The sequence below is a fragment of the Crinia signifera genome, chromosome 7 (assembly GCF_055691185.1).
Source record: "Crinia signifera chromosome 7, ASM5569118v1, whole genome shotgun sequence".
Classification (NCBI taxonomy): domain Eukaryota; kingdom Metazoa; phylum Chordata; class Amphibia; order Anura; family Myobatrachidae; genus Crinia; species Crinia signifera.
Window position 1 is genome coordinate 36,520,698 of NC_139223.1, and position 8,318 is coordinate 36,529,015.

An 8,318-nucleotide genomic window follows, 5' to 3' on the forward strand; every position below is an offset into this window, starting at 1 on the left:
TTTTCCTCACCACCTACAGTATTCCTGTCCTGCTAAGCAAAGTCTGTTTGTTTCCACTTGTTTGTCTATTGTTAGGGACATGCTGATCACTATAATATGCCACCATACTTGTAAGTGTCCTCTCTGGGAAAAGCCCAGAAAAGCTGACTCTGCAGAGGGCAAAACCGAATGGTCTCATCACCAAGCCCAACCCAACATAGGGAAACACATGATTTATGGGTGCGCAGCGAGGGGTGGAGCTAATTGATGTAATTCAGTCATTTAGCAGTGCCACCTGCGGCTCTCATTGGAGGTGAGTAATATACAATCCTGCCCATTTCGCTGGGAAGTGGGCAGGATGCGGGGCAGCTGTCTACACTTACGGGGCTGCAGAAGACTACACCAAAAATCGGGAGCCTCTTGCAGCTTCCAGGACGTAGGCAAGTATGTACCATGCTGTCACCTGGGCACTAACCTGTAAAACTATCCACATTTGCGCATTTCATCGGAAATACGGTAACTATTTTTGGTCACTCTGGTAGTTTGTTTGGGCTTTTATTTGTAGCCTGATATAATATATGGTAACTTTGCCGCTAACTGAATATGCCGGCAGGAGAGCCACAAATACGACCACATTCACGAGTGTGCCGGTGGAATAGGCCCCGATTTACACCGGCCACACATCACATTAACTTACATCTATTTCTATAAACATTTGTTTTGCAGAATACATATTCACCATTGAGCATCAATAAAACTTCAAATACTTCTTTAAGGGGTTTTGGATGAACCATAACGCAGACGAGGCCGCCATTTTGTAGAACAGACCTGGTTACAGCCAACACTCCACCCCCCAAAATGTCAACCACACTGCAACAAATGGAGACTGAAATCGATATCGCCCAAACATCAGGTTTGTATACAAATCTGAATCAGCTTCTTTGTATGAACTCAGGCATGTCAAGTTGCGAATAAGGGTGTGTAGAGAAAATATTGCAGTCTGACACTATGGGGGGTATTCAATGTTTGAGTCCAACTGGCGGAACATTACCAACAGTTGCAATCACGGTGAATCCATCGGTATTTAATGTTCCAACTGTCAGAAATGTTCTAACAGTCGGAATACACGTGTATTTGATCCAAAACGTTGGAGTATTCAACAATACAGCGTCCATTTTCGACCTTTTTTTCGAAAGTCAAATCTGGCCATTCGCTATGGGAAGGGAGGGCAAGGGCGGGTGGGTGTGGACATCAGGCCGTTCAGTGTGGTGTCGTAAAGGTGCTGGCTAAGCCGCAAATGACCACTGCTCAGCAAACCAACCTGAATTAGGCCCTTGGTGTGACTCCAAAGAGATAAAGCAGATAGCTAAAGCAGCATATGTACTAATCTCTGGAGAGAGATAAAGTGGTCAGAGATAAAGTACTAGCCAATAAGCTCCTAACTGTCATTTGACAGGCTGTGTTTGAAAAATGACAGGTGCGGGTCGGTTGGTAGTTTATCTCTGTATACTTTATCACTCTCCGAGGCTTAGTACATCTGTCCCGGTCTCTTCCGCTTTATATCTCCCCAAGCTTTGATAAATATCTCCCTAAATATTATATTTATTATTTTATTTACATATTTTATATTTATAATATTTCCTTTTTCATGATATAAATGACGGCTATAACTCTGCTTACATACAGGTGTAGGTGATTATTATGGGCCTGATTCAGAGTTGTATGCTAATGCGTTAGCAGCTGCGCCTTTTATACGCAGTTACTGTGCTAATATATGTAAATGTCTCTTTCACCAGGAGTGTCACTGAGTCGGCCACAGGAGTTTGTGCAAAAAGTCGCAGTTCAGCCGCAAAATGGCTGCGGACAGTGAGGTGCTGGAGCCATTTTGTCTGCATACAGGATCGCAGACAGTGGTATGCCAAGAAAATGGCCACGACACACCTGCGTTTTTTCCACCACTCCCCCTGTCAATCACTCTGGGCAGGATGTATTAAACTCCAGTTTTACTGCATTTTCAAATTTACCAAAACCCGGCCGCACCGTCTTCGGCGGGCAGGGTATTACCACCTTTTAAAATATTTTTTTATAAAAAAAAATTTGGGTTCATTGTGGACATTTGCTGCTATATTTGGGACTTCTGTACATCCTTCCATTGTTGGGATGGAGGATTTTTTATTAATTTTTTCTATTGTACAATAAAGAACTTTTTAAAAAAGAAGAAAAAAGAAAACTACTCTGGACAAAAGAAACCATTATAGGTGGTTAAATACTTACATTTGTGTAAGTTTTGGTATGCATATCTCCCATTTATTGGACAAATCTTGGGTATATATATAATTTATATATATAAACACTGCAGGCGGTGAAGTTTTCCCTTTCTTAAAAGAAACCTTTCTGGGTATTTCTCCACACATCACAGTGTGAGTCACGGTACGCCACTAGTACCTCTATCCATTCTAAAGGCATAAACACTTTTACTTACCTGCTATCTATAGAGGTATAGTTGAAATTAATTACTATTCAGGCACTAATATTATTTTATTATTTTTTATTCACTTTAATGACACTGCTACTGTGAGAAAAAATTGGTCCCGACGGTGACATCGGAACCTAAGCTAAGACAAGAACACGCTACGGGCACATACCCAGCATTTCTTCACGTAAGTGCGGTACGCACTACTCATTTCTTGTCTGGGATAAATTAGTCACATCTAAAAGATACCTTTATAAAAGTATCTTGCTCTACTCTTGGTTGAGTAAGGTACGATCACTCCCACTTCTCAAACTGCACGGGGTGTTATATAACCTTACCGGTTAATGTATTAATCTGGACTTTTCATTTTCATATTCCATACACTATTCACCGAGTGGAGAAATTCCCAACAGAAAAAGTAAGAAATAGAAGAAGAAAAGAAGAAACCTATAAAGAGAGAAAAAGAGAAAAAGGAAGAAAAAGACAAAGGACCAGGACAAGAAACCGCTACGTGCCTGTACACCACCCTACTTACCGTGAGTGGGGGTTCGCCCATCTATTCATCTTCTTTATATGTCCTATCGTTGATATTACGATTAAGTCAGTATAATCACTGATCCCTCCTTCTTTATTCATTTCTTTGAGAAATATCCTTGAAAATTGTGAAGACATCTAAAGAGTTTTAGATTCATCTTTATTCAAGTATTGCGCCAGAGACTTGGAAATTCCCATTGTTTGTGTGTTTGATAATTTGGTGGGTTATTGGGTGATAACCAGGGAAAAGTACAGATCTTTAGGCAGCAGTGCGCCAGCTCAGGTCATATCTTAAACTTTGCTTGTAGTATTACCACCTTTGGGCTTCTATCGCCACCCGCTGTCCGCACCCCCCTTACTGTCCTCCGTGCTGCTCCTCCTCCCCCAGCAGCATGTCACAGTAGGGGGTGTCCTTCCAGCTGCAGGGAGGAGGAGAAGACGCCGGGAACCACCGCAGAGTCTAGGAGGTGACAGAGACCACATCACAGGTATCGCCCATAGGCTTCAATAGGGTATACCCTGGCCGCCGAAGACGGTGCGGCGGGGTTTTGGTAAATTTGAAAATGCGGTAAAACAGGGGTTTTATCGCATTTTCGTCTTAGTACATCCCATCCTCTGTGTCTACTTAGTCGCTGCAAGTGATTCTGGTAATAGACTTTGATACATGCGCTCTGACGCAGGAAATAATGGCAGATAATGGCACAACTTTCACAACATATGCATAGCATGCAAATGTAAATCAGACCATATGTGGGCATCTCACTGGAACCCGCAGGCACAGCCAAGGCTAAGACAAGGTGTGAGTCACCCAGCTGGGCTAGCACATACTCATGTACTGCATTTCCCAGCTGCACCTTATCTGTGTTTGGGTTTCTCTAAAACAGGATGTTTTGATGCGTTCTCGATGGAAGCACAAGGTTCTGTGTCACCAGGACTGACAGTGACACGGTGGTTGTGAAAGTCACGCTGGACGCATATGTGGTGAGACATGCAAAGCATTGTGGGTACAGGACGATAAGACCGTGTCCAAGCTGATGTACGTTTATTATAATGTCATTATTTACTAGAAAGGGCCTTGGACTTTGTGTTCTTGTTTATACACAAGTTGTCCGTCAATAAAAGGGAAAGATATTAGGGCCGCGTGTGGTTTACACAGAGTCATGATATTACAGGGAAGTCATTAGGAAACAGCAGAGGTGACATTTTGTAAATGTTTTAAACATTGACCTTGATGCAAAAGCTAAACCAGTACCTCTGTCCGCACCCCTTACACCTCCCCCATTCTACTGACAGTCACCAACATATAATGCAGCACGGTATAACTTAGTCTTTTTGATTGACAGGCTGTGGTCATTTGGGGGCAGCGTTCCTAAAAAGGGGGACATGCCCTCCACGTTTTTTGGGAATGACAAGGCTTAGGTCTACATGTTCCACCACAAATATATTTGCCTCAGCTACGAAGCAGCAAGGGCCAACCTGAGGAACCTACTGTAAGCCAGGGTTACTCAGAAGGTTGCCGGTCTCACAGTGACCCGATGCGGAGTCTTGCAGACGCGGGACTTGGATCTGCCATGCTGGCAGTGCGCTTCTTTTCCCCTCAGGACATTAGCTGTGTCTAGCCTCCATCTATAATACAATCCCACATTGTAAGCTTGCGAGCAGGGCCCTCCTACCCTTTTTGACTGTATGTAACTACCCAGTTTGTCCTATCACTGTTTCCAATTGTACAGTGCAATGGAATATGCTGTGCTATATAAGCTGGTAATAAATAAGATACTGTACTAACAATGGAATGTACGTTTTTTGTAAGAAAGAATGTACAGTAAGATATCCTTCTGTTATCTTTCTGAGAGGTGTAACGGTATTTTATGTAACTTGTTCCATTTAGCACCATAATTATTATTATTATTATTATTAACAGTTTCTTATATAGCGCACACAGATTCCGCAACGATTTACAGAGAATAATTATGAGCAAAAACACATACCGAATTACAGTACAAGACAGTTTAGGACAAGTATATGGTAAATATGGATAGTTGCACCAGGGGACAGGACACTGAAGCAATTATCAGGGTGGCAAAGGTTTATATATTCTAAGAAAGGCACATAAGGAGAGAGGGCCCTGCCCGTGAGAGCTTACATTCTAAAGGGGAGGGTTAGACAGACAGGGGTGACACAGAAGGGGGAGAAGTGAGCTTAAACAGGTTAGGATGAGAGATGGTCAGGTTTTATGCAGGAGGGTGTGAAGGGGTCAGCTTAGTCTTTGATATTTTAAGTCTAAAAAAGCGCTGGGTCATCCAGGAGTAGACAGCAGAGAGACAGTTGGAGATATGAGTGAGGATGGAAGGAGAGAGATCAGGAAAGGATCGGTAGATTTCAGTATTATCAGCATAGAGGTGATAGTGGAAGTTAAGTGAGCAAATAAGCTCACCCAGAGAGGACGTATAGAGATAGAGAAGAAGAGGGCCAAGAATAAAATGTTGGGGGACACCTATTATCAATGGAAGAGCAGGAGAGGTGAAGTCATTAGAGGTACAGCTGGGCATTTTCAAAACAGACAGACAGTGCATATGCAAGCAGAAAGAGTAATAATGAGAGGTGTATGAGGGGTGCTGCTGACCAGGGTGCAGGTGATGTTTTGGCACCGTCTCTGCACCGTGACACTGTCATTTGCATTGCATGGTGCTGGAACGACAGCCTGTATAGTTGCTGCAGAGCCACCCACCTGCTTCTTCTTGATCTCAGTGGACACAAGCTCAATTGTAATGTTCTAATGTCCCATGTCCAGGGCAGGGCCCACACAGGATATAATTCCCCTGCTATGACCCTGGATCCGATAGTTTACATATTGCCTCTAATACACCTGTGTGTACAATGCATACCTCCCAACCATCCCGATATTGCCGGGACAGTCTCGATTATCAGGGCCTGTCCCGGCGTTCCACCTGCAGCCCGCAGTGTCCCGCGGGTGGGGGAGGTTGCCGCGGGATATAATGACTGTTTATACCTCCCGTGGCAACCTCCCCCGCCCGCGGTACACTGCGGGCTGTAATCACTGTGCCTCCTGCCTGGGCTGAGCCTATAGGTGACGCCCCCTCCCACGGCATGCCACGCCCCCTAAGTGTCCCTCCTCGGATGACCTGAAAGTTGGGAGGTATGATAATGTATCTTGCATTTTACAAATGTCTCCTTGTTCATTCTCCTGTGTGGAGATTACTTACCTACGTTTTCATGCTCCTCCCCGGTAGAAGCATCTGCACAGAGGGGGTGAAGCTAAAATGGTGCAATTTGCATCATTTTAGCCTCACCCCATCCCCCCATCTACCCACATCTTTCCACGGTCACCGACCATCAAAAGATGTGGACGTCCACGACTGCGTTCAGCAATTCTGATATTGTGCACAGATTGTCTGTCATCACAGCGTGTATATCGTTACAAAAAAAGCAACTTGCAACTATTATAGATGAGTGATCAGACACAGTTACTTTGTTACTTTGTATCCCATGGAGATCTAATGTATCCAATGAAATACAGGAATTGTATAATGTCTGTCTGACGCCACTATCTCTCCGCAGCTGCTTAATTATTTGGTGACAACTTAAATTGCTAATTATTAATTGTGCTACCATCTCTGATGCTGACTGTCTCCTTCAGTTTTGTGTAACACACAGAACTGCTCCTTTCGGGTTTTTTTACTCCCCAGCAGTTATAGCACTCAATAACCAACCCCCCTTTTTTGCATTAATATTAGCACTATCACAAAAATTAAAAATTAAAAATAATTATTTAATTATTGTTTTTTCAGAGACAGTGTGACTCAGGTGCTGCGCCTGCTGAGCCACCTCCCTTTGCAGCCCAACAGGTTATTTGTGATCAGATACCAAACCCTAATATACTGCCACCATACCCCACTGGTCTGCCCAAACCCTCCCCGAACTTGGAAGCCAAGCAGTGGAGGGCCAGGACAGTACCCAGGTGGGAGACCCCTGGGGAAGCCCAGGTGTGGCAATATTAAAACTAGGGGTTTAAGCCGCCGTATCAAACAAACACCTGTAACATGACTGCCAGAGAGAGTGTCTATTAAAGAAATTATTAACACATATAGAGGCTGTGACATCTTTTTTCTTTTTCCCCATACTACCAATACTAGGTGTATTACCAGATGCTATCAAGCACAAGATTTTTCATACCTAGGGGAATTGAATCATTTCACTGCCTATAATCATTGGTAATCATACCTCTGATAACATCAGTGCTTGAATGACAGATTAAGTGTGTGACTAAATTACCAATTTCCCTGGAATTAAACCAGTCCAAGGATCACACTACATTTTAATATTTAAATATCAAATTATTTTTGTGCCATTTATTTTAAACAAAGTCTAAAATAAAAGCTATGTTTTAATATTATCATATTACATCTTTAAACAAACGAGTGCGCCCAAAAAGCGTTTTTTCTTTCTTTTGTCGGACTCTTCCTCTGACGAAAAAAACCCCAGTGACGTCCACGCATATGTAAGGTAGCTCTGAGCAACCTTACATATGTGTGCATGCTGGGAAGGAAATGGCGGGCGGCTGATATCCAGTGATTTTAGCTGCCCATTCCCCGCACCCACGTCATGGCCTCAATAGTATGAGAACGCCCAGCGCTCTAATGGGAACGCCCATGAACCACTGGGCGTTTCCATATGGTAATGGTGCTGCCCGTTGCCCCACTCCGCCCCCCACCACTGTCCTGGGTGAACAATATACAATTACAATGCAATATACAGCTGCAGGGAGATGTGTCCCTCTAGAATCCTTATGGGCCCTACCAAAGTGTTGCTGCAGGGCACACAACGTTCTATGTACACCCCTGCACTGACCTAAACAAAGAACATGGGATTATGAAAGAGTAACCAGCAGTGGCGTAACTATGGAGGGTGCAGGGGGTTCAACTGCTATGGGTCCCGGGGCTTGGGGGGGCCCGAGGGCCCAGTAGACATCCCCTGCACCCTTTAGAACTGTGATGGGGCCAGCATTACTGTCATGATGGTATGGATGCAGGGCCGCTGCATGGAAGGCGATGCTGCAGGGAGGGTGGAAGAGGGAATGAGGAGCCGCTGGCGCTGTACGGTGCCGGAGGCACTCAGTGATGACGACACGTGGGGGAGGGGGGTTGGGGGGAGAGAACCAGAGGCTGCGGCATGGAGGTGTTCCCTGCGCCGTTGTCCGGAAAGGAGAGGACCCAATGCTTCCCCGGAGCCACTACGTGTGGTCGGTAAGGGGACCTCCCTAGCTGCTGCTCTGTGAAGGGGGAGGGAGAGAGGATGCGCAACTACAGGAGCC

The 8,318-nt window shown here is 44.6% G+C and overlaps 1 pseudogene; it reads left to right on the top strand.

The window, feature by feature from the left end:
- Window positions 1-6,883: 6,883 nt before the first annotated feature.
- On the top strand, window positions 6,884-7,002 carry LOC146025371 (5S ribosomal RNA; annotated as a pseudogene).
- The last annotated feature ends 1,316 nt before the right edge of the window (window positions 7,003-8,318 follow it).